Below are 24,345 nucleotides of genomic sequence, written 5' to 3'. Positions count from 1 at the left end.
ACTGTAATTTCCTTTCCTCTGGTATCTCCTCCTCTAATCTAACCCCCTACTTGCTCTACATTCAAGATTCTAGTTTTGACTGCCTGTCAGTCAAAAATCCCCCATGACCTTCAGGTTAAGAGTTAAAGTGTACCAGATACTACTGACTCTGGCTCCTGATCATGTCTCACACCATCTCCCTATATGTCCCGTGTTCAATTTCCTGAACATGCTGTTCTGTTAACTTTCCTTAGAATACCTTCTGCCTCCTTATTACATAGCTGACTTACCTTCAACTTTCAAGATACCCTCAAGTAAAACTTTCTCAGGAGAGTCTTCACTGATTTTTCTCCAACACCTGGAAGTGTTAGATGTCCCATATCTAAGTTCTCCAAGCACCTTTGGCACACATCAGTCAATGCACTTACCTCGAATTCAATTTAACTATAAGATTACATGTCTGTCTCCTCCACTAATCTAATCTTACACTTCTTAAAGGCAGGGATCCAGTTTTATCTCTGCACCACTAGAATCCAATATACTAACTAAAAACATTTGCTGAACGAATGAATGAATGAACATCTATAAGGCAAATAAAACAAAAACTCATATATAAAAACATAACTTTTATATTGACATACATCAGAGAAATGATTTTGTTACACAAGCCTAACAGATGACAAAAATATATAAAGTTTTGAGTTTGTGTTCTACCCACTGCAAAAGAAAAAGGTATTTATGGATGAGAATTGTTTTTATAGGAATATGCTTTGTAGTGAACTTCACTGGCATTTTAACTGTTTTAATCTTAAAAATGAAAAGACCTGAGAAGGTTGAAGTCCTCAACATAAAAAATGTTCAGTTTTACACTCACAGTCCTACAATTCCACTTCCACACTTTTGATCAACTAATGAGATACCCGTTAGAGCCAGATATCTCATGAATACACAATGTGGAAGAATATCTTCTGTGATTATTGCTTTAGGCTATCGTCAGTGAAAGCGCTGTAAAATTTGGCTGCAGAAGGTATGAACTAATTCTAATACTAGAAGGACGCAAATGGAGTGGAGAAAAGCATCAATCAAAAGGAAAGGATGTGTCCCTGGCCATTTCAACTTCTATGGAAATGCCATAGCAAGTCTTCCTTTGATCTTTTCAGTGACCTTTTCAGATACTAATTGTTTTTTAATTGTCTATTAATACAAATATACGTTTGTCATTGCCCTTCCTGTGATACATTATAAGGTGTTAGCAAATCAAAATAAAGTTGATATTGAAGGTTTAATTGCACAGCTTTTGCATATGTTTTAATAGACAACACAAAACCTTCTCAGCAGGTGCACTGTGAGATGAAGTGATTTTTTTCATGAATAATTCATTTTTTATTAAAGAAAAAAAGCACTTCTGCTAAGATACAATTTGCAGGAATGTTTTTCAAGAGAGATCAGTGAAAATCTGAAGCTGTCATTGCCAATTTGTTTTAGCTCACTTTGCAAAAGGTCACACACTTGACACAATGGAAACAAAAGATGCCCTTTTCTTTTTGCCATGTCAACACGTTATGTTCTATATTTTCTATCAAAAATGCTTTTGAGATCTGAAGAGTAAGAAATTTTATGCTACCTAGTAAAAATTTATGCTATCTCAGAAAAAAATAAAAATTTATAAAACACACCCAATACATCAATTCCAGCAGAATTCTCTAAAGCATCTCAGAATCTCCTGCTGTCAAATATCCAGGAGAATTTATATAAAAAAGTCAATTTTCCTCTGCCTTGAATAGGAAGTTCTGTAATTCAAATCATAGCCCTATATAAATGATCATTAAGAGAGCTGTGATTTTTCCTTCTCTGAAAGATAACAGTCTCTCAAATGGGATTCTACATACATCATACCACTTCACAGCCATGATTACTGCATAAGGCAGGCAGAGCAGATAATAATTTCATCTTTAAGATAAAGAAATTTACAGCATGGAAGATTACAGGCCAGTATCCTCAGTGTCATTAGACTAAGTGCCTGGGTTCAAGTCTTTTTTGAGCTTTCTATTCAAACGTACCCTGATAGGCAGCAGGTACAGATAATGACTCAAGTACTTGGATCTCCGCCTCCCATGTAGGAGCCCTAAACTGAATTCCAAGCTCCTGGCTTCAGCCTGGCACACCTGTTGTGGGCATTTGGAGACTGAACCAATGGATGGAAAATCAATTGATTCTCTCTCTCTCTCTCTCTCTCTCTCTCTGCCTTTCAAGTAGTCAAAAATAAATTTTAAAATTAAAGAAAACATTTGAAGAGACTATATTCCTCATCTACTGATGTTAGATTATATTCCTTTTCTAGTATCAGAGCATTTTTTCTTAGAAAACACTATATATAGTAGTATTTTTATCTTACCTATTGCTTAATAACATTTTTAAAAATCAAAGCCCTGTGGTTTTTGGCTAGGTTTAACAATATAGGGCAGAGATAGAAAAATGAAGAATTCTTTTTAAGTATATCAAAGGAGAGAGAAAATTGACCTTTGTTTTTATCCAAAGGAAAAAAATAAATGCCAAGTAATATGTTAAAACTAGTAAAGATCACAATGTTCATTACAACTTTACCTAGTTGGCCTGATGCTGACAAGGTTATACGAAACCCTGAAGTCTTGGAAATGATTTTAGAAACCCTGCTGCTCCAGGGTGGAAAGGTGGCAGTGGTTACTGACGCTGACTCAGGTGGAAGCAGCAGGGATTGAACACCTTTCTTTTAACTCCAAGTTCTGAATTAGTTCCCATTATCAGCAACTCTGCCAGACAGCATTTTCTCATTTCCTTTCATCGTTGGTCCTCTATTGGATTCCTTTGCTTCAACCCTCACTCTTCCTACAGCCTCAGAAAGACAGGATGCTCTAACACCAATTCCTGACTACATTTTCTTGTTCTGCCATTCAGCACCATCAGAAGTACCAAAAACAAACTAGAAACAAGACCCAAAACCATCTCTCTTACTTTCCAGTCATTTCTATTTCTGTTTCATGGGTACTTTCTCTAGCGTTTGATTCTTAAGAAACATGTGAGCAAACAGAATCAACAACACAATAAAATATTTACTGAAGCCTGGATGTCCTATCTACTCACTTCTCATTTTACGCTTTCTGGATTCTGACTTCATGGAAAGAAGTCTTTAAAACTGAGCAAGAATTTCTAAAGGGTTTCTATTAGCCTTCTCTCCCATCTCTGTAAATCCAGATGAGAACTCTGTCACAGGACAAAAACAATTCTATAACGAGAAGCATGGCTTAGCCTTGTAGTTAAGACACCCTCATCCCACACCAGAAAACCTGAGCTCTACTTCTGTATCTGGCTCCTGATAGACCCCAGGAGGCAGAGTGATGACTCAAGTGACTGATCTCCTACTATTCACCGGGGAGACTTGGATTCAGGCCTCGGGTTCCAGTGTTGGCCTGGCACAACCCTAGTCATCACAGGCATTCAGAGGGTAAACTAGTGGATAGAGCGCTATCTCTCTCTCCATCCTCTCATAAGTTAATTAATTTTTTAAAATAAAGAAGATAAATCCTACAACTGGAGTGTTCTTATTACATCCATGCTCATTTTTACTTACTCCTTTTTGATGTAGTGCTATTTCTTCCCCCACTGGTATGTTTAGGACAAAACCTGTATCTCATTCAGCTTCATATCTATCATTGAGAACAAACATAGCACTATGTACTATCTTAGTTGGTGAAATAAATAAGGAAGTTAGGATGTAGGAGCATTTTATAATATCATTAACTAACTAGAAAAGTCAGAGAAGCTTTCCATTTGTTTACAAATGTAAAATATATGAGAAAATAGGAGTTCCACAAATTCTTGGGTTGTTTTGAGAACTCACACACAACTTTTAAAGGTCATTCAAATGTCCATACCTGTCAGATTCCTTATTTATTTCACCAACTAAGCAAGCACTATGTGCAAAAGACTCAGTTGGCATTAAGTGACACAAAGCTGGATGAGATACAGGTTCTGTCCTAAACATTCTAGTGAGAAAGATTTACATTCACAAATAACTCAGCATCAAAAAGAGGCACTGAGTAAGGAAAATGAGAATGGGTGGAATAAAGAGAACATTCCAGCTGTAGGTTTTATCTTCTTTTCCTTTTTTTTTTAATTTATTTGACAGATAGACAGTGAGGGAGAAAGACAGAGAGAAAGGTCTTCCTTCTGTTGGTTCACCCCCAAATGGCTGTCAGGGCCAGAGCTATGCCAATCTGAAGCCAGGAGCCAGGTGTTTCCTCCTGGTCTCCCATGCAGGTGCAGGAGCCCAAGCACCTGGGCCATCCTCCACTGCCATCCCGGGCCACAGCAGAGAGCTGGAATTGAAGAGAAGCAACCGGGACTAGAATCTGGCACCCATATGGCTTGCTGGTGCTGCAGGTGGAAGATTAACCAAGTGAGCTACGGCACCTGCCCTGTAGGTTTTATCTTATTTATTTTTTAAATTAATTTATGAGGAGAAGAAATAAATTGTGGGGGAAGGAGGGCCATCCACTGGTTCACTCTCTAAATGTCTACAGTGACCAGGGCTGGGCCAGGCAAACACTGGGAGCTGAGAATTCAATCCAGATCTCACACATAATAAATAAATTTACAATGAAGAAACCTGACAAACAATAGCAGAGCTAGGTAATCAATGTCTGCATCAACAGTCATGTTAAAAAGCATGTACCTGAATATGATGTGATGAAAATGGCACTTTATCTCTGTGGTCTTACAACCAAGAGGAGCCTCAGAAGGGGAAACCAACACCCTATATCAGACTACCTGGATTTGAGTCCCAACTCTACTTCCAATCCAGCTTCCTGCTAATGTGCACCCTGAGAGGCAGCAGATGACGACTCAAGTACTCAGGTCCTGGCCATCAACATGAGAGACCCAGATGGAGTTTCTGGCTTCTGGCTTCATCCTGGGCTCCAGCTGTTGCAAGCATTCTGATAATAAACCACCAAATAGAAGATCGGTGTGTGTGTGTCTGTATATGTCACTCTGCCTTTCAAACAAATAAGCATTTCTTTAAAAATACTGAGAGTAGATATAGAACTATGTATAGATATATGTGTTTGCATGCCTAAGTATTACTATGTTCTTAGACTTGTATCTACAAATCACAATCTTAAAAACTAATTAAAACTAAAACTTTAAAAAATCAAAAAATTTTCTTTTAAGATACTGAGAGTAAATTTCAGAAGTTCTCAACATAAAAATTGTTTGTTAAGAGTTGTAAAACAGTCAATTTCAGGAGATGGTAAGGAAACAATTCACTGTCTTAATTGGTAAATTAAGGAAAAAGATGTACTCATTTATCCCAACACGTGTAACTAAACTGTACCCCAAGTGATTCTGGTAACTTTGTAATACGTCAACTTGCCCAGGCTGAGTTATGTTTCCCCAATTCCCTTTCCTGTATGTTTTTGGTTAGATTGGGACACAAGAGATAGCTCAAAGCCCACCAGTACACCAGACAAATGAGGCACTTTTCTTGAAGTCAGGTTATTTGAGAATGCAGTCCAAAACAAGTGGTAAACTCCATATCTAGCTAAATGTCAGCAAGCAATTGATATTTAACAAACCAGTATCATAGGGAATGTTAAGAAGGAAGGAAATATGAAAAAACACAAGACACAATCTTTTGTAATCTAACATAGGGAGTGACAGTCCAGCACTTTTTCTGTATTCTGTTCCTTACACAAGAATCATTGGGTTCAGCTCACATTCAAGAGGAGAGGATTACACAAGGGTGTGAATGCTAGTGGGCAGGATGACTGGGGCCATTTAGAAGCTGCCTTTTGGCCCCCATTAGATTTCATTCTTTTACATGCAAAGCGCATGCACACACACACACACCACCTTCCCAGAATCTCCCAAACTCTCACCCTATCACACCACCAGCTCAAAGGCTAGAATATATCATCCTTCTAAACTAGGCCTTTGTATAATGATAATAAGCATCATTTTTAATTAAATATGCTTAATTTCCAAATCTAAAACTTGAAAAAATATTATTGACATCAGGGTAAACACCTCTTTTTTGTCATTAACAAACATTGCATCATCTATCATATATACATTGCAAAGTGAATATTTGAGTGCTAAAGAGAAGGAAACATTTAGAGAGCACTTAATTAACAATTGCAAGGCCAATTTATTAATCTTGACAAATGTCCTTATTAAATGTTAAAGCAAGCCAGAAGACTGACAACAATCTCTGAGGCTAGCTTCATAAATCAAGAATCAGATGCCTGATTAATATTAATTCTTCCATGTCATATTTTTGTGTGTATAAATGACATCTGTGACATTTTTCAACTAATATCAAGGAAGTAAAAAAAAATTATCATGCTCCCTACAGTAGTTGAAACCCTTTGAAGATACTCTTTCAACACAAATGAAAAGAAGCTCACTTCAAACTAGTGTAGCAGAAGAGGAATTAGAAACTCACTGGCTCACATAACTGGGAAGTATAAGGCTAGAGGTGGATTCAGATTCAAGGGGGGCCTCAAATGATGCTTTTAGAACTTCTTGCTTCAAATTCACTCCAGTTAGCTCTCAGAACCACTTTTCTGACAGTGTTAGGAAACTCACCTCCCTAGGCACCTATCAATCCATCAGATGACTACAGACTAAAAAGAGAAATCTAGGCCGGCACCATGGCTCACTAGGCTAATCCTCTGCCTTGCGGCGCCGGCACACCAGGTTCTAGTCCCGACCAGGGCGTGGGATTCTGTCCCGGTTGCCCCTCTTCCAGGACAGCTCTCTGCTGTGGCCTGGGAGTGCAGTGGAGGATGGCCCAGGTGCTTGGGCCCTGCACCCCATGGGAGACCAGGAGAAGCACCTGGCTCCTGCCATCGGATCAGCGCGGTGCGCCGCCTGCAGCGCACCGGCCATTGGAGGGTGAACCAACGGCAAAAGGAAGACCTTTCCCTCTGTCTCTCTCTCTCACTGTCCACTCTGCCTGTCAAAAAATAAAAAAAAAAAGAAAGTAATGTAGAGAGTGATCCATTACAAAACACCTATTTTAGAACAAATTACTCTTTATATTCCAGTCATTTTATTTGTCTGTTATGTTTTACTTAATGCCAAAGTTCATTTACCATCCAACACATGCCTACAGAATGCTAAACACCACAGCCAACAGCAGAGAGGACAGGTGTGTGGTTGGCACTAAGCTGTTCTTTTTTGTTAAAAAGATTTATTTTATTTATTTGACAGGCAGAGATACAGAGAGAGGTAGAGACACAGAGAGAGGTCTTCCATCCGCTGGTTCACTCCCCAGGTGGCTGCAATGGCTGGAACTGTGCCGACCCGAAGCCAGGAGCCAGGAGCTTCTTCTGGGTCTCCCACATGGGTGCAGGGGCCCAAGGACTTGAGCCATCTTCTACTGCTATCCCAGGCCACAGCAGAGAGCCGGATCGGAAGAGGAACAGCCAGGACTAGAACCGGTACCCATATGGGATGCCAGCGCTTCAGGCCAGGGCGTTAACCCACTGAGCCACAGCGCCAGCCCCCTCTAGCCTCATTCTTATGTCAGATATTACCAACTGATGACAGCATACTTTCCAGAGGACTTCAGCAAAAATTCAGAATCTTTCTCAACACAGTGATCCAGGTAGCTACTACTAATTGAACAAACAGATGGACCTTGAAATGAAGTCTATTCACCCTCCGAGGCCTAGAAAAAATAGGCAGGAAGATAATCTCATCTCATTTGGCAAAAAATATCACACATGATTAATGTCTACATTTGTGACACTCTGTAACACCAGAGGAGACCACAGACTAGGCTGTGATGCGAGCAGCCTTTGCGCGGAGGTTTTGGGGAGAGAATAAGGTCCCTGCTGCGCCGGAAACCCTTAAGAGAAATTTCACAGAGCTGAAGATCAAGGACCTGAGAAAGAAATTTACCCAAAAATGCTTCAAAAGACAAGGAGGAAGCTGATCCATGAAAAAGCTAAGCACTATCACAAGGAATACAGGCGAATGCAGAGAACTGAAGCTCAGACGGAGAGGATGGCAAGACAAGCTGGCAGCTTCTAAGTATCTGCATTTGTCATCAGGATCAGAGGTGTCGATGGTGTGAGCCCCGCAGCCCGAAGTGTTGCAGCTTCTTCCCCTTCGCCGGATCTTCAGTGGCACCTTTGTCAAGCTCAACAAGGCCTTGATTAACATGCTGAGGATTGTAGAACCATCTATTGCATGGGGGTACCCAAATCTGAAGTCAGTAAATGCACTAATTTACAAACGTGGCTATGGCAAAATCAATACGAAGTGAATTGCTTTGACAGATTCTGATTGCCTGCTCTCTTGGTAAATCCAGTATCATCTGCACAGAGGATCTCAGTTACCAGATCTACACTGTTCAGGATACTTTAAGGACCCATAACTTCCTGTGGCCCTTCATGTTATCTTCTCTCTGAGAAGGGATGAAGAAAAGGACCACCCAATTTGTAGAGTGTTGCTGGAAACAGGGAAGACCAGATCAACATGCTTATTAGAAAGATGAACTGGGGCCAGGGCCCTGGCTCACTTGGTTAATCGTCTGCCAGCAGCACCGGCATCCCATATGGGCACCAGGTTCTAGTCCCAGTTGCTCCTCTTCCAGTCTAGCTCTCTGCTGTGGACTGGGAAGGCAGTGGAGGATGGCCCAAGTACTTGGGCCCCTGCACTCACATGGGAGACCAGGAAGACACACCTGGGTCCTGGCTTTGGATCGGTGCAGTGCACCGGCTGTAACAGCCATTTAGGGGGTGAACCAATGGCGAACTCAAAAGGCTTCCATAGCCTTGGCAACTCATGACTAGAGCCTAGGGAGATTACTGACGCCATAAACAAGAGTGTCAATTTGTTAAGTCAACAACAGGAGTCATTGTGCACTTACTCCTCATGTAGGATCTCTGTCCTTAATGTGTTGTTCAATGTGAATTAATGCTATAACTAGTACTCAAACAATATTTCACACTTTATGTTCTGTGTGGGTGCAAACTGATGAAATCTTTACTTAGTATATACTAAATTGATCTTCTGTATATAAAGATAATTGAAAATGACTCCTTGGCTGGCGCCGCGGCTCAATAGGCTAATCTTCCGCCTAGCGGCGCCAGCACACCAGGTTCTAGTACCGGTCGGGGTGCCAGATTCTGTCCCGGTTGCCCCTCTTCCAGGCCAGCTTTCTGCTGTGGCCCAGGAATGCAGTGGAGGATGGCCCAAGTACTTGGGCCCTGCACCCCATGGGAGACCAGGAGAAGCACCTGGCTCCTGCCTTCGGATCAGAGCGGTGCGCCGGCCAAAGTGTGCTGGCCACAGTGCGCCGGCCGCAGCGGCCATTGGAGGGTGAACCAATGGCAAAGACAGACCTTTCTCTCTGTCTCTCTCTCTCACTGTCCACTCTGCCTGTAAAAAAAAAAAGAAAAGAAAATGAATCTTGATGTGAATCGAATGGGAGAGGGAGTGGGAGATGGGAGGGTTGCAGGTGGGAGGGAAGTTATGGGGGGGAAAAAGCCATTGTAATCCATAAACTGTACTTTGGAAATTTATATTTACTAAATAAAAGTTAAAAAAAAAAAACTGAGGTCAATAAAACTGCCCCTAACACTGTAGTGTGAATTAAAAGATCTAATGTTCATCATGTATTTTCCAACTGCCCAATGCCTGATGGAGTAAGTTATCAATAAATGAGAGATGCTTTTTTTATCAAAAAAATAAATAAATCTTTTTAAAAAGAGAAAAAAGAAAATGTGCATATATTGCTGTGTCCCTTACTCTCTGTCACTCTGCTTTTTTTTTTTTTTTTTTTTTTTTGACAGTGAGAGAGAGAGACAGGGAGAAAGGTCTTCCTTTACTGTTGGTTCACCCTCCAATGGCCGCCGCGGTCGGTGCGCTGTGACCGGCACACCGCACTGATCTGAAGCCAGGAACCAGGCACTTCCTCCTGGTCTCCCATGGGGTGCAGGGCCCAAGCACTTGGGCCATCCTCCACTGCCCTCCCGGGCCACAGCAGAGAGCTGGCCTGGAAAAAGGGCAACCGGGACAGAATCTGGTACCCCGACTAGGACTAGAACCCAGTGTGCCAGAGCCGCAGGTGGAAGATTAGCCTATTGAGCCGCGGCGCCGGCCCCACTCTGCCTTTCAAACAAATAAATAAATCTTTTTAAAGAGGAACACTGGAATCCTAGTGCTAGGGGTCAAATTCTGTTCTACTGTTCCCTAGGGTGGCCTTGAGGCAAGTAACTTCTCTAAAGCTGAGTTTCCCGTCTGTAAAATGGAGTAACAATGTTACCTACATCATTGTGAAGTTGGATAGACTAATGATATGCTATAATTCAGGAATAAATACTGTGTCACCTGTATCTAGCAAACAATAAACTTTAGAAATTATTTATTTTATTATCTTTATTATTATTGTAACTGTAATACAGTGGTCAGTACGACTCATTTGCTATTCTCAACTCCTGCCTCAAGAGTCAGGAGTGTAGGGTGGAAGGTGACGTGGAGATGGGAAAAGAAAGTAGATGGGAAAGAAACAGAGTGATGGGAGAAGAAACTAAACAACAATTATATTGCTATAAGATATAGCAGTGTAATACTGGTACATCGATATAAAATTGTTCCATAATTCAACTGTTATTACAATTCAAGCCCATATGAAAGGATTAAGAACGTCTTCACTGAGAAGATAAAATTTGAGAAAGGTCAGGAACATGCACACAATTTCAACAGACAGAAGGGTCAACATGAGCAAGCTGGAATGAAAGCAGAGGACATATCTGAAGAACAATGAGTCAGAGGTTATAGGAGTGAGTAAAGAAAAAATGTGAAAATACAACCTAAAGGGGAGGCTGAACCACATAGTTCTGCACTGAAAGCTTGAACATGAATAAAATGAAGTTATAGACTCAGAATATAATCTGGAGCTAAAAGTCTGCTTATAATAATAAGTCATGATAGAATTACTCTCAGGAACAATGTTGGCTGTTACCCTCAGCGTCAGACACAGTCAAATGTTTTTTATTCTTTTACTTAGAACTATAGTAAATATTGCTTTTATCTAACATTTTTAAGTTACAGAAAAAAACTTGTAACATCTAGTTTATTTCAGAATTTGCATAATGTTACTCTCATCTATCTTTCATTCTCTCAAATAATTACCAATAACAAGCAAACCATGTGAAAGATTATGGATAACTGATTTTTTTCAAGCATATTTATAATACCCATATAATAATCTAGAATAAGACCAACACCTTAAAAATCAAAAGACAATCTTCAAATATCTAGTCCTTTTAACAAGTAAGTATGGAGGTCTAAATTCTGCATTCAACTAAATAACACCAGGCTTGGATTTTGTTTTAAAGATTTATTTTAATTATTTCAAAGGCACAGTTACAGACAGAGGGAGAGGGAGAAAAAGGACTTCCATCTGCTATTTCACTCCCCAAATGGCCACAACAGCTGGGGTTGTGCCAGACCAAAGCCAGGAGGCTGGAGCTTCTTCTGGGTCTCCCACATGGGTGTAGGGGCCCAAGGACTTGGGTCATCTTCCACTTCCTTCTCAGGTGCATTAGCGGGGAGCTGGATCAGAAGTGAGGCAGCCAGGATTCAAACTGGCACCCATATAGGATGCTGGCACTGCAGGTAGCAGCTTTACCCATTATGTCACGATGCTGGCCCCTAGGCTTGGTTTTATAAAGACTTGAAAAGAGTTATATAAGTTTGTCTTCAAGGATAATCTTTATAAAGAATTGAGATACACATACTTTTTAAAATAATAACAAAATAAAACACCATGTTAAATTTCAAGAAGCAGCAGCTAACCATTTTGAAACCTAAAAATCTTAACACCCCATATCTCATCAACTATACTCAGCAGCCTCATTTTTTGCCAGTAAGAGAACTTTTTAACAGTCCTGGTTCTTCATAACACATGAGGGTAAGTCTGTATTCAGAAGCTACAGGTGCTGTCTCTTATAGGCTTAGGGCTCAAACAGCCAGATGGTTAAGCCTCTTTAAGTCTAAGTGAGAATATAACCATCCAACATGTACAGGTGATGGGAAAGGGAACTGAAAGTAGGTGTGAAGTAATAATGACAATGCCAGCATTCACTCAAAGTACTTTCCAAGGAATCTTTGTCCTGGAAGATGGCTATGACCCAAAATATCTATGGCCAAATAAACTGATTCTTTGGAAAAAAAAATCTATGCATAAGTTGTTATCTTCTGGAGATTTATAATGCTCATTAGCACTTGCAGAAGTTTAACAGAACTGTACTGTTCATACGAGAGTAACAAAAAAAGGTCTTTAACTTCACTTGACCCATAATTCCTCAAATTTGTTTTGCCACAGAATACTGCATTTCTTTTTTCATTTTCATTTCTTTTCTTTTTGCCATTTCTTTATTTCTTGGTTTGTTTTTTGTTTGCTTGTTTGTTTGATTTTATGTAGCAAGTACACACTTACATCTAAATAAAATCTTTCCACAGAACATTCTGTAGGGAAATCTGTAGTGAAGCAATCTAAAATACAAGGTTAATATTTACAGCAGGCAGGAGAGATTCTAACACTTAGCAATTAAGAAGTTCAAGTACAGAAGAAATGGATGAAAAATGGAATAGTCCAGGAGGTCTTACAAAGTAAATAATGATTCAAAGATAGAAATTTATGCAAACAAAAAGAAAGTCCAACTCACATGACAAGGAGCATAGCATGGTCAGAGTGAACAAACTGAGAGTCTGTAAAGATAACAATGACATTGATACCTGACATAACAGCTAATACTTACAGAATGTATAACATTCACCAGGTATTAGCTCAGTTAGCAGGTTAGATAAGTGCTGAAATAGATCAGGAACAAAGCTAGGACATTCTGAGTACTATCATACATAGTTATCTTTTCAGCAAAATCTCTGAGGAATTGAAGTGTTTGATCTTTCAGAAAACATTCACAGAAAACTGATCTCCAAAGCTATTTGTGAGATGCTATTTGTGAGAGGAGTATAAAATTGGTACAAACACAAAGCAAATTACAAGGCAGTGAACTGGAGGCAGGGGTTATAGGCAAGGAGACCAGCTGGCAAATTACCACACAAATTCACACGTAAGAGGATGAGAGCACAGAAACAGTAATGACCAAGGCAGAAAACAAAGAAACCATTAGATGAGAAGGTAGTTGTGTGTGATGGCGATTAACAGAGTGATAATCAAAACTAAGAATAGTTCAGACCTCTGAAACAGGGTCTTTAAAACATAGGATTTGATACATTAAGGCCTATGAAGTTGGTATTATATGCAACATTTTACTGCAGAGAAAATGAACACATGATATATATGATCTCTGTCCTTAATGTGCTGTACATTGTGATTTAATGCTATAACTAGTACTCAAACAGTATTTTTCACTTTGTGTTTCTATGTGGGTGCAAACTGTTGAAATCTTTACTTAATATATGCTAAACTGATCTTCTGTATATAAAGAGAATTGAAAATGAATCTTGATATGAATGGAAGGGGAGAGGGAGAGGGAAAGGGGAGGGTTGCGGGTGGGAGGGAAGTTATGGTGGGGGGGGAGCCATTGTAATCCATAAGCTGTACTTTGGAAATTTATATTCATTAAATAAAAGTTAAAACAAAGTCAGACTCAACGATTTCTTATAGAAAATGCTAGGCTTTTGCATGAAGTAAGTCAATCAGATAAAAGCAGGTGCTAGACTACTGAGAAATATGTATTTATTTCTTTTATTCTTGTAATATTAACATGGTAAACTAAAAAAGTTCAAATATATGTAAAAGTACTAAACATTTTTAATTACTTCTATGCCTCTGATAGACTTTTCTCTTTTCAATTAAATTCGTGTGGACACTGTGGTGCTTTAGGTTAAGCCACCACTTGGGACATCAGCATCCCACATCAGGGTGCTGGTTCAAATCCCAGCTACTCTGCCTCCCATCCAGCTACCTGCTAATGAGTCTGGGAGGCAACAGATGATTGCCCAGGTACTTGAGTTCCTGCTATGTGCATGGTAGAACTGGATAAAGTTCCTGGCTTCTGGCTTCATCCTGGCCCAGCTCCAGCTATTACAGGCATTTGGGGAACAAACCAGCAAATGGAAAATCTTATCTGGGGTAACAATAGTTCACAATGATGCATTAAATACTATATGAAGAACTAGAAGAGAGGAGCTGGAAATGTAAAAGTTAATCACTTTACTTGACTACTTTATGCTGAGATATTGCACATTGCCAATAAAAATGTGCATATATTACATACTAATCAAATATGTGTATATGTATATATCATTGGAAATATTGCTCTATAAAGAGAAAAAAGGGACTTAGCTGATATTGTCTGTTGTTTATACATTACTTTGACATTTTTCCCAAAGAACCTTTTATTTAAGGAATACAAACTTGATGCATTTCATAAATACAACTTTAGGAACATAATAATTCTTCCCACCGTACCCACCCTCCTAAACACATTCCCACCTCTTTTCCTCCTGCCTCTCCTATTCCTAGTTTTAGTTTTAACTAAGGTCTATTTTGAATTACCTTTATATACAGAAGATTAACTCTATGCCAAGAAAATAGTTCAACAAATTGTATGAAAAAAAAACTGTTCCTCAACAGTTGAGACAAGTACCGTTCAGAGTCATTGCCTCTCGAACTTAATTTCACTTTTTTAAGCATTATTTTTTGAGAAACTTAATTAACTTTAAAGAAGAACCCAAGAATGATACATCATTTGCAAACATTTAGACATAACTATGACTTATGAGATTTAAGAACATCCTACACTTCATACACTGAAACAAAGGAAATCTTTGAGAACAAGTTTTACTATTAACTCATAGTACAACTCTTTGAGGACAAAGGTCCTGCATGGGAGGTTAGTGCACAGTGTCTCCTGATGTTAATTTAGCAATTAACATCCTATGTATGATGTCAGTGATAACCTGAGGCTCTTGACAGGAGTTGTCTAGGCTATGGAAGCCTTTTGAATCTACGAACTCCTTCAGTTTGTAGATAAAGCCATAAGCAAAGTGGAAGTTCTCTCCTCCCTTCAGAGAAAAGTACATCCTTCTTTGATGACCACTTCTTTCCACTGGGGTCTCATCCACAGAGGTTCTTCATGTAGGACACTTTTTGCCACAGTGTCTTGGCTTTCTATGCCTGAATGCTCTCATGGGCTTTTCAGCCAGACAAGAATGCCTTAAATGCTGACTCTGAGATCACAGTGCTACTTACAGCAATTGTCATTCTATAAGTCTGCTGTATGGACTACTTCTCATGTTAGACCATTCACTCCTTTTTATTATTATTTTATTATTTTTTATTATTTTATTATTATTAACACTTAATCCTACATATATGATCATTTTAACACTTAATCTATCTACATGATCACTTTAACACTTAATCCTATCCATATGATCAGTTTGACATTTTAAATGACAAAACATTTGGCCATCTCTGATAGCCTAGACCCATAGTATATGTATTTTAATAAATATTAAGTTCAAAAAAATTTTTTGAGTTTCTAATATGTAGGGGTTCCAAAAAGACTGTAGCTTCTGGCACCCACAGAGCTAACAATCTTATAAGCATTATAATTATTTAATGAATCAAAAATAAGACAGAATATACCATGAGCCATGCTAGAGATAGAATCAAAGGAGTTTCACAGGATACAGATACCTCTTTCATTATAACAACTGGTAAAAGCTTTATAAAAAATGCAACTTTTTAAAAAGATTTATGTATGTATGTATGTATGTATTTATCTGAAAGGCAAAGTGATTGGTGGAGAAGCAGAGAGATAAAGAGAAAGAGATTGATTTCTCATCTGCTGGTTCACACCCCAAATGCCCACAAGAGCCAGGGCTGGGCCAGTCCAAAACCAGGAACTCCAGATCTCCAACATGACAGGTACCATCATCATCCACTGTGCCCCCCTCCCCCGGCTAGGTACATGAGCAGGAAAAGGAAGCACGGAGTAGCCAGGACTGCAACCAGGACTCCAATATGGGATGTGGGGTGTCCCAAAAGCTGCTTGATTTGCTATACCACAACACCCTCCCCAAGAAATGTGGCACTTTAACTGGCTCCTGAAAAACAAGAGTATTCTGAGCTGCCAAAATTAAAAGGAGGCATATGTGATCTAAGGAGAAAACTAAGATGAGAAAAGGGGAATGAAGAACCAGAGTCCCATCGATTTGAATGTATAAGGCCTACACATAGAAGGGTGAAAGAAGCTGCATGAGTTATCCAGGTCCCCTTTCAGAATGAGGTTTTTTTTTCATTTTATTTAAAAAGGAGAGTGATAAGGAGGGAAGGAGACAGAGAAAGAAGAGATAGAAAGAGAAAGGGGGGAGAGAGAGAAAGAGTGAGAGAAAGAGAGAGAGAGAGAGAGAGAGAGAGAGAAATGAAGGACTTTTCCCTCTAGCTTGTGGGGATGCTGCCAGCATCAGCCCTGAGGTCAGCCCTCTCCAAAAATATCCTTCATCTGACAGAACTCTTAGACCGAGGTCACTCTCCCATCGTGGGCCAGCCCACATTTATGATTGATTGATGCAGATGTGCAAACGCCCTCATTGCAATGCAAACCAACTCTAAAGGTCTTCTCAGCTCCAGAGCTCCCCCTCAACTGAGGACTCCACTGAAACTACAGCAAAGGCCACCTTCTTCTGTCAAACAGCCTCATCCTACTGAAGGAGTCGATCCCAACAGTGTCCCCAAATCAACTTCCTGCACATTAGTATCCACCCAAGTCCTTCTTAGGGAAGCCAACCTATGATAAGAAGCACCGGTAGGAATTTCTGATTTTTACCATGGAGTATATAAATCATCACATCCTTTGTCTTCATTTTATCCCCTAAAATACTTCCAAAATTTCATAAATAGAAAAAAATTAGAAGTGCTATATGTTCAGTAAAATTGGCAGATATCTTCAAACACAAAATAGGAACAAGGAGGATAGAGATCAATGCTCTTAGCAAAATGATGGATGGTTAGACACTACAGCCCACAGAAGAGACTAATGGAACAGCAGTTTTTCTCACAAATCCTTATGATACTTCAGGGTCTGAACTTGTATCCCCTAAATTAAAATGCTGATGTCCTTATCCCCCCTACTACCTCAGAATATGACTATTCTGAAAAGTAGAATCTTTAAAGATGCAGTCTTGGGGGGGGCTCTAATTTGACATGACTGGTGTCCCTAAAAGAAATTAGGACATGGAAACATATGCAGAGATAATCAGCTAAAATCACAGGAAGCAAATAGCCATCTGCCAGCCAAGGAGAGAGGCCAGTCCTGAAGACATGCTGATCTCAAACTTCTAGCCTGCAGAAATGTGAGAAAACAGATTCTGCTGTTTGAGCCAGGAGCTTCTTCTGGGTCTCCCATGCAGCTACAGAGGCACAAGCACTTGGGCCATCTTCTACTGCTTTGCCAGGCCATAGCAGGGAGCTGGATTGGAAATGGAGCAGCCAGGACTTGAACCAGAGCCCATAGGGATACCAGTGCTGCAGGCCAGGGCTTTAATCCACTGCCCCACAGTGCCGGCCCTAAATTTTCATTTTCTTAAAGTGGCCCATGAGCATTTTAAGTCAGCACTACAAGTGACTTCAAATATAAAATCAGAAAAATACAAGCTATTTTAAATTTCACAGCACCCTTTCAAAATGGTTGGTATTTAAACACCCACATGCTCCATATTTTAACAAACCACTGTCCCGGTGATGAATTTCCACGTTCACTACCCACTGTCCCCAGTGACGTGTATCTAGGTTTATGTACCTATTGGCCCAGTAATGGACTGTAGGTTCATCTACCTGCTGGCCCAGCAATGAACTCCATGTTTATCCATCCCTGTTCAGGTGACAGACAGCCAGGCTGCTCCAACTTTTTCTTTCAAAAATATTTCTACAAAGAAAATGAGAATAGGAGAGAAGAGAATCCCCTCCCCCCAATTTCCCTGAGATAGGTACTCAGATGTAGAAAGGTAGGGGTCTAGTGTACAGTTAATTGAACCTGAGTACATTAAGTCAGATTGCTCTCCATGACCACCAGAAATGCAAGCGTCCTCATGTCTTTACTTCTCAACAGCTATTACCTATCGATGGTCTACAATTTAATCTAACATTAAAATCTACCATTTTAAATCATGGTTCAATGTTGTTTTAATTTCAAACTATTGGATCACATCTCAGCCTTTTGGCTAAGATCAAGTGTAAACTATTCACCATCCTGCAGGCAGTGGCTTTACCCCTACGCCACAGCACTGGTCCCCAAATGCTCAGTTTTTAAGAGTAATAAAATGAGATACATAGCATAATATTATTTATGTAAATTAAAAGAATATGCACATGCAAAATATTATGCATTTAGAAGGATATGGTTAAATCAAAATGAATAGATTAGGGGCTGGCGTTGCGGAGCAGCAGATAAAGCCTCCACCTGTAACTCCTGCATCATACATGGGTGCCAGTGCGTGTCCCTGCTCTCCACTTCTGATCCAAGACTCTGCTAATAGCCCAGGAAAAGCAGCAGAAGATAGCACAAGTGTCTGGGCCCCTGCCGCCCATGTGGGAGACTCAGGGGATGAACATCCTGACTCCTGGCTTCAACCTGGCCCAGCCCTGGCTCTTGTGGTCATCTAGAGAGTGAACCCATGGATGGAAGATTTCTTTCTCTGTCACTCCCTCTCTCTCTGTAACTCTTTCAAATAAATGAATCTTCAAAATAAAGTAAATATATCAAAACATTACAAGACTTCCCACAGAGAGAAATGGAAGAGGGACATGAGAGACAAAAAAAAAAGAATTAGCGGAAGGGAGACTTTGAATGGGCCAATGTGGAGAAACAGCCAACGACTCAAAAATATGACTATTCAATCAACAGCACTTAAACTTAAAAAAGTCCATATGAATGAAATTGAAGCCCTGATTCAAAGCTACATCAAATCATCTCCTCTCCTTTGGGATACTTATAGTTGAAAGGATACTTATAAATTTTTTATCATTGTATAATGGTCTTTTATTTTATATCACTGTAAGAATATTAGGATATTCATAGTTGAAAGTGAGGAACCATGACATTATAATCAGAAAGGAACATTTATTTTCAAGTGGAAAATTATTTTTCTATTGTTATGCCAGATCTCCTCTAGGTAAGCTTTTCTGTTTGTTTCCTTATTCCTAAGGACTTTGAAAAACTGAATATTTATTGAATTAGTAGTTCTTAGACCTGCAAGTTTGAAGGACTGGTGAAGTTCCAAAGTAAATATTTATGGTCTGACAAAGTGTTGCAAACATTTTAGCTAGCCAAGTAAATATATCTTATTTTATTAAAATCAGTTCCAATGCATGTCTATAATTACCACGACTTCTAAAATAAAGGACAATGTAAACTCTAAAATAAAGGACAATGTAAACATTAAGAAGAATCTACTCTCAAAATGAAGCATGCTTCATAAAATCAAACACAACTAGTTTTATGCAAAGTATAAAACAATATCCTTATTTTTTCTCACTGTATTATAAACTAGTAAAAAAAGTCAACATAAATGAAACAGCATTTAGGAAAAACTGAATTAGAATATATCAATTAAATCAAATATTCTAGAAGTGTAATTGTTTAATATAGGCATAAAAGGAAGAAATATGCTTCTTTACTTAAGGATTAATAAAATTTAGGAAAGTATACTCAAAAGATATTGCATCTTGCTTCCTCGGCGCTGCCTCCGGAGGTGGCTGCCTTCTCCTTGGCACCATGGCCGCCCTCAGACCCCTGGTGAAGCCCAAGATCGTCAAAAAGAGGACCAAGAAGTTCATCCGCCACCAGTCGGACCGCTATGTCAAGATTAAGTGGAAACCCAGAGGCATTGACAACAGGGTGCGGAGAAGATTCAAGGGCCAGACCTTGATGCCCATCATTGGCTACGGGAGCAACAAGAAGACCAAGCACATGCTGCCCAGCGGCTTCCGGAAGTTCCTGGTCCACAACGTCAAGGAGCTGGAGGTGCTGCTGATGTGCGACAAATCCTACTGTGCAGAGATTGCTCACAACGTCTCCTCCAAGAACCGCAAAGCCATTGTGGAGAGAGCGGCCCAGCTGGCCATCAGGGTCACCAACCCCAACACCAGGCTGCGCAGTGAAGAAAATGAGTAGGCGGCTCGGGTGCGCATTTTATTTGTGTTTAAATAAAACCTTGAAAACCGGGAAAAAAAAAGATATTGCATCTTGCTAATATATACACTAATAGCTAATATGGAAATGTTAGAAATCATAAAATAATTTTCAACTGTATCTCAATGTTTCATCTTCCAAAAAATTCTTCTGAAAAGAACCTTGACATTATTCTGACATTAATACCAAAAATGGCAGCAAAATCTCTAGAAAATATGTGGTTTATCTTTCAAAGTTTGAGCAATCACAAATAGCTCGTATTATACCACTCTTCTATGTGGTTTTATTTTTAGATCAAATTGATCATTTACTGATTAATTTATTGCTGAAAAATGAATCCACTAAGAAATTAATCTGCTTAACTTAATTTTTGTAAATAAATAAGATATCCTAGATTCACCTTCAAAATAGGAAAAGGTTATTCAAGTGATTATGAATGCTACTTAAAAGAGCCAGTAAAAGACTGCTGAAGAAACCACAAATAATTCATTAAAAACAAATTCTTAAATTTAAATATATTGATGAAATCTTTTTTCCCTCCAACCAAATTGTCAAATTTAGGTCAATATTTTTGATAACTTTTTTAAAATTTTTACTAATTAAATTGAAAAGAGACAGAGAGAAAGCTACCATCCCCTGGTTCACTCCTGCAGTGCCTGCAAAGGCCAGAGCACGGATGTACATTAGCAGGAAGCTGGAATTAGAGCAGAGTTGAGACTTGAACCCAGGTACTAAGGGATATGAGCATTCCAAGGAGCATCTTAACCACTATGCCGAACACCAACTCTACTGAAAACTTTTCAGAGCTAAATGATGAATAGATAGATAGATAGATAGACAGACAGACATGGGAAGTGTACAGATGAATAATTCCATTTTGTGCTAGTATAAATACTGAATATTGTCAGTTTAAAAAATTGATGAATTTTTACACTGAAATTCAAAACTTCTTGAAACAGTTATTTTTATTAAAGATTTGAGACTGACAATTTTCCTCTTCAAGTTTAAATGCTCAAAATTTCATATAAACATGAAATTGTTAGAAAAATTATGATATTAAATAAAGTTGTGAGTACATAATGAAATCAGGTTTTCATATAGTTTATATTCCAGACATCTCTTTAATGTGTGAGAGCCAAACTTGTGAAGCTCAATGTGACAGGTGACCTTCATTCCATAGTCACCCCAGTCTGTCTAACTTTTTCCCAAAGCAGAATGATAATGCTATGCTCATATTTGAACACTTCATACTCAAAATTTGTAAGATCAAAGAAATAGACTGCCGAGTGTATTATGCCCTAGAGGAGTGTCAACTCAGGATGAAAAAAAAACCCTTCTAACAATCATAGCATTATTATTACACTTTGAGTTCAATTTTAACAGAAACTGGTGACAAAGTCAAAGCTGAAATGCCACCAAGGAATTTTGAATATATGTAGACAAGTTCTTTAAAGTTTCACATGCCACTTCTCTAATCCAGATCACATATCTCACCTACAATTCCCTTCCATTTAGTCTTTGTTCATCAATGGTTATCCTCTGTCTAGGCCCAATACATACCCACAGTAGAAAAAATAAGCGGGGAGCGGGGTGTATTTGTGACATGCAAACCAAATGTATCCCCTTGGCTTAGAAGTCTCCCATGATTTCCCATTGCCATTAATTAACATGATTCTAAAATCATGCTTGTGGCCCACAAGACCACGTGATCTTGCCCTATCAGTTTCTAAAGTTTCACATTCCATGCTGGCATTCCTTCATTTTTCAACCACACCCTACTTCCTCTTACTCCAGTTTCTTGCACAATTATTACCTCCATCTGTAGTACATTCCAACTCTTTCTCCTTTCACTTACTCTTAGACATGCTTGTGTTGAAATCAAGCTGCACTACCTTAGGAATGCTTTTCCCATGCCCTAGTCTCTCTAAGTCCCCTGTGATAAACTCAGATTTCCCTGCAATTTGTCATCATGGTACTTATCATCCTTGCCATTTCTTTCCTGGCTTCCTCCTACTCAACAAAATAGTGCACACAAAAGGATGAGGGATATGTCTATCTTCTTCACTGTGGCTCACCCTAGCAGGTTCCATGAAATAAACAAATGGCCAATAAATGAATGCTGCAGATCAATAAATAAATGCGAAGAATTTATGTGATATAGGACCAGAATTGTGGTGCAGCAGGTTAAACAGCTGCTTGTGACACCAGCATCCCATATCAGGGCACCAGTAGCAGCACTCAGCTCCTCTGCCTATGACCCAGCTCCCTGAGAATGCACCTGGGAAAGCAGAGGAAGATGCCCAGCTCCTGCCGCCCATGTGAGACACCCCAGTGGAGTTCCAGGATCCTGGCTGCAGCCTGAACCAGATCTGGCCATCATAGACATTTGGAGAGCAAATCAGCAGATGGAAGATTACTCTCTTTGTCTCTCTTTTTCTCTCTGTCGCTTTGTCTTTCAAATAAATAAATAAATCTTTTTTAAAAAGAATTTACATAATAAATGAAAGTGTAGGAGAAAAACTAGACTGAATTGGTCTTAACTGATTTTAGCTCAGAAAATAACTAGAAGAAAGAATAATAAAGATAAAAGCATAAATTAATAAAATACAAAATGAACAAAAGAGAAAATGAAAAAGGTTAAAACTGTTTATTTAAAATTTTAATAAAATTGACACAGTCCTAACAAGATATAATAAGTAAATATCAATGTCAAAAATGAAATAAGGACATCAATACAAATACTAAGAAATTAGGGCCGGCACTGTGGCGTAGCAGGTAAAGCCGCATCTTGCAGTGCCAGCATCCCATATGGGCGCCGGTTTAAGTCCTGGCTGCTCCACTTCCGTTCCAGCTCTCTGCTATGGCCTGGGAAAGCAGTAGAAAATGGCCAAGTCCTCAGGCCCTGTAATCACGGGGAGACCCAGAAGAAGCTCCTGGCTCGTTGCTTTGGATCAGCTTAGCTCTGGCCATTGTGGCCAATTGTGGAGGGAACCAGCAGATGGAAGACCTCTCTCTCTCTCTCTCTACCTCTACCTCTACCTCTACCTCTACCTTCCCTTTTCTCTCTTTCAAATAAATAAATTAATTTAAAAAACAAATAGTAAGAGATTTACAGAGAAAATCATATGTTATGAAAATTTTATGTCAGTTTCATTTGATGAATTAAATGGACATATTTAGAATATAGGTAAACAAATTTTGGTATATTAATACAATAAAATACCACATAGTGATATAAAGGAATGAGGACTTGTTCCATACAACATGAATACATATCAAAATCCTCATATTAAGCCGGCGCCGTGGCTCAATAGGCTAATCCTCCACCTTGCGGCGCCGGCACACCGGGTTCTAGTCCCGGTTGGGGCGCCGGATTCTGTCCCGGTTGCCCCTCTTCCAGGCCAGCTCTCTGCTATGGCCAGGGAGTGCAGTGGAGGATGGCCCAGGTGCTTGGGCCCTGCACCCCATGGGAGACCAGGAAAAGCACCTGGCTCCTGGCTCCTGCCAGGATCAGCGCGGTGCGCCGGCTGCAGCGGCGGCCATTGGAGGGTGAACCAGCGGCAAAGGAAGACCTTTCTCTCTCTGTCTCTCTCTCTCACTGTCCACTCTGCCTGTCAAAAAAAAAAAAAAAAATCCTCATATTAAATGATTGAAGTAAGTCAGCAAAGAAAACATTGGGGGCCAGCGCTGTGGCTCAGTAGGTTAAGCCTCTGCCTGCAGCACCGGCATCCCATATAGGCACTGGTTCTAGTCCCGGCTGCTTCTCTTCTGATCCAGCTCTCTGCTGTAGCCTGGAAAAGCTGTAGAAGATGGCCCAGAAACTTGGGCCCCTGCACCTGAGTGAGAGACATGGAGGAGGCTCCTGGATCCTGGCTTCAGATTGGCACAGCTCCAGCCATTGCGGCCATCTGGGGAGTGAACCAGCTGATGGAAGACCTTTCTCTCTGTCTCTCCCTCTCACGTCTGTAACTCTATTTCTCAAATAAATAAATAAAATCTTTAAAAAATAAAACATTGTGTGTTTGCACTTATATGAAGTCAAAGAACAGGCAAAAATAATCTACGGATTAAAACAAAATCATTGTGGTCATTGTTCGGGGGTTGAGATGACTGAAAGGGAAATAGATAGAGGACTTTCTAGGGC

The 24,345-nt window shown here is 39.6% G+C and overlaps 1 long non-coding RNA gene and 2 pseudogenes across 1 annotated transcript in view; 2 read left to right on the top strand and 1 right to left on the bottom strand.

The window, feature by feature from the left end:
* LOC127492783 (uncharacterized) overlaps nt 1–24,345 on the bottom strand; it is a 242,000-nt gene that overhangs the window by 91,253 nt on the left and 126,402 nt on the right. The gene's annotated exons all lie outside the window — the stretch shown is intronic.
* Nucleotides 7,853–8,553, top strand: LOC100353272 (large ribosomal subunit protein uL30 pseudogene; annotated as a pseudogene).
* LOC100347491 (large ribosomal subunit protein eL32 pseudogene) lies at nt 19,742–20,231 on the top strand (annotated as a pseudogene).

Source organism: Oryctolagus cuniculus, chromosome 14 (genome assembly GCF_051225735.1).
Source record: "Oryctolagus cuniculus isolate XC-2025 breed Fujian yellow rabbit chromosome 14, ASM5122573v1, whole genome shotgun sequence".
Classification (NCBI taxonomy): Eukaryota; Metazoa; Chordata; class Mammalia; order Lagomorpha; family Leporidae; genus Oryctolagus; species Oryctolagus cuniculus.
Note: the sequence above shows the minus strand (reverse complement) of the source record. Positions and strands in the feature narration are given on the sequence as shown.